Here is a 3,690-nt window from a genome sequence, read left to right as displayed (position 1 = left end):
AATAATGAGAACTCATCCATACTCACCTCGAAGTCAAAGAGGAGGAACATAATCATACTCACCCGGACTAATAAGTCAAAGAGGGAGGAATAATCACACTCACCCCATTAATGGAGGAGGAACATAGTATCGATGTCATGCCAATTGTGAGTCAAAACAATTCCAAACATTTTATTCAATGATCCGTAAGAATCCAATAAATTTCCAAAGTTACAATTTCATTCACAAAATGGCAACACAATTCGTAATTCACTTCAATTTCCACAAAAACCATTTACAGTGCTTTTCAATCAATAAGTATCCATCAAATACCATTCAAACAATTTTTCACAGTTTCAAACCATTCACAATGTTTTTCAATCAATAAGTGTCCATCAAACACATTTCCACAATTTAAAACAATAATATACAAATAGTCAATATTTATTTCAATTGAAAAATTCAAGAGAAATAGTTGTTGTGCACAAACCTCGATGATGCTGCACGACTCGGTGTTTCCTTCCCTTTCCAGTCTTTATTAATCGAGAAACACAATTTGAAGTGTTTTAAATTAAATCTAAAGATAATGTTAGATAAACAATTCACTGGATACCTTTATTTGCTTAATCAATCCATATATCGACCCTCGATGTTTTCTAGGTAAATTAGGTCTTGACGTTATTAACATGTCATATTCGATAGGGTTTTAGGATTGGTACGTGTTACCAAACTCAATTCTATGTATATTGCGTTTTCTTGCATTTCATTGCAAATTGCTGGATTTCGGGATACTAGTTTGACCTAGCCGGACAATCTAGTTCCCTCGGTTTTTGGGTTTCGGTCAAAACTACAAACTTGTAGATCTATGTCTTATTGCACGCGGGGCAAAATTTTAGGTCAATCCGAGTTAAGTAGACCAAGTTATGGTCATTATACTATTGCTGGTCAAATGGCATCAAATTAGGTAAATTTTAGGTCAATTTGGTCAACTTTGGTTCGGCCAGTTTTTGGACCCGAACTTGTGCAAGTTGTTTGACTTGCTTATGGTCATTTCTGGGTTTTGGTGTCTTCATAAGACTTGTAGGTATGGGTCTTAACTATTCATGGTTAAAATTTCAGGTCAATTAGACCTGTTTTGAGTGAGTTATGGCCTAAACACTCACTGCTGCCCAATTGGTCATTTTTCAGGTCCTAATTGTACCTAATCCGAATTGGTCATTTTCTTAGGTCACCTTGCAAGCAGAATTTTGGTATGCTTTCTCAATGAAAGTTGGCACATTTTGTGCCTAGTTCCACCTCCAATTGGTCTCATACCAATTGAGGTTACACATTTAAAGTTATAGGCTAAAATGTACACTGCCCTTAGTTACCTTACTTAAACACACATCAATCACACACTTACCTTGCAAATATGTTTACTTCCCTACCAAATCTGTTTTGGTACATTACCAAAAACATATTCCACCTTACATTAACATCACTTTGGGCAGATTACAATTATCCTCAACACACCAAATATAATTCTAATTTCCAAAGTCCAAATACAATTACATACACACCTAACCATTACAAATTTTTGCATATACTTTACATAATCAATCTATATACATATCCATCAAACTTCCATGTCAATATTATGCCAACACCTTCATGAACATACACATTTATTCAAGTGTCCCAAGGCTGCCGAAAATGTTCTTCAACACCAAAGTGTCCTACAATTCATCAATTCCCATCCAAGTGCAAAAATCACCATACACATATGAAGTAATTCACTAGGTTATTAAATCACCATAACCAACATCATTTCCCATCAAATATATGCACAATTATCTCATCAAATACATGACTACATGGCTGTCCAAAATGAAAACAACAATAACTCTTCAAACTCAAAAATTTTCTTCACTAATCCAACACCCATAACATGCACACAAAATTTAACAAAGCCATCTTCAAAAATGCTAACTTACCTTATGGTTGGAGCTTGCTAAACCTTGATTAAACTTCTCAAATTTAGTATCAAACTCTTCCTTGTGATGTGTAGACAATTTTTGATGAAGCTATCTAAGTGTTTGGAGTTGAAATGGAGAGGTTAGGTGAGCTTGCATGAAAATGGCAATGGGGTTTTCTATTTCCTTCAATTCGCATGTTTAATGGAACCTTGAGGAAGATGAAGTTTCAGCTTATGTGATGGAATTACAGCTGCCCCATTATGTTTATTTTATTCCCAAGTGGTCCACTCACCAAATTTAAATCATATTATATGTTAATTATTCATTTATCCCACATTAACCCATGATTTTAGCTATTTACTTTAGGTACCACTAAACTAATTTTTCATTTTATTTTCCAAGTGTAATATTATTTATTTTTAATGGACATTTAGGTCAAAAGACACTTGATTTCAAATGACCATAATGCCCGTTGCATCCCGATTTTTAACATCTTTCGATTTCTCACTTTTCTTTGTACTAATTATTTAATTTTTCTTTGATCTTTCTAATGATATTTATTGTTCAATAAGGGTCTATTTAAGTCCCAAAAATGTTTTCCAGGTTCCAGTCAACGGTCCACGCCGTGACTTCCCCATCGCTAGGTTTCGCTTAACTTGATCACATTTCTTTGCTATTATTTTTCCTTTGTTTTTCTTGTATTTTCTTTTCTTGTATTTCATTATTTTATGTCTCCTCACTCATATCGAAGTGAAGTTCTAGGCATCCTAGCTACCCGGACAACACTGATCACCGGAACAGCAGAACGCACTACCGAACTTTGGGGTGTTACATGAGTACTCATTCTATTCGTCCTCAATAGGCACACACTTCAATACTTCAGCCAGAGAGGAAATTCAATTCATCCCACTAGACAAGCTAGCGAGGAATTTAATCAATATACATGATAGCTGTGGTTTCAAACCATTTACAATGCTTTTCAATCAATAAGTATCCATCAAATATCATTCAAACAAATTTTCAAAATTTAAAATAATAATATACAAATAGTCATAATTTACTTCAATTGAAAATTCAAAAGAAATAACTGTTGTGCATAAACCTCTGATAACTGTCTCTTGGCCTTGACTCAGTGTTTCCTTCCCCTTCCCTGAGTCTTTGCTAACTGAGAAACACAATTTGAAGTGTTTCAGTACTCATTTAAACCGTCTCTAATAATAAGGCTTAATACTTAATTTATTGAATTCTATTATTTCCTTAGTCAACCTAAGATGTTGACCCTCGATGCAGTCTAGGTGAATTAGGTTTTAATGTTATCAATATGTCACATTTGTAGCCTTTTAGTGCTGGCACATGTTACCCAATTCATTTTCATGTATAGTGCATTTTATTATAATTTGTCAGATTCCGGTATACTAATTTGACCTAGCCGGACGACCTAATTCCCTCAGTTTTCGGGTTCTGGTCAAAACTACAAACTTGTAAGTCTATGTCTTATTGCTTGTAGGGCAAAATTTCAGGTCATTCTGAGTTATGTAGACCAAGTTATGGTCAATTTGCCAATGCTGGTCAGAATGCATCAAAATGGTTACTTTAGGTCATTTTTAGGTCACTTTTAGTCCGGCCAGTTTTTGGACCCGAATTTGTGCAAGCTATTTGACTTGCTTATGGTCATTTCTGGGCTTTGGTGTCTTCATAAGAATTGTAGATATATGTCTAAACTATTCATGGTAAAAATTTCAGGTCAATTGGACCT

The sequence above is a fragment of the Hevea brasiliensis genome, chromosome 7 (assembly GCF_030052815.1).
Source record: "Hevea brasiliensis isolate MT/VB/25A 57/8 chromosome 7, ASM3005281v1, whole genome shotgun sequence".
NCBI lineage: Eukaryota > Viridiplantae > Streptophyta > Magnoliopsida > Malpighiales > Euphorbiaceae > Hevea > Hevea brasiliensis.
The sequence above is the reverse complement of the archived record's forward strand: the minus strand, read 5'-3'. Positions refer to the sequence as shown.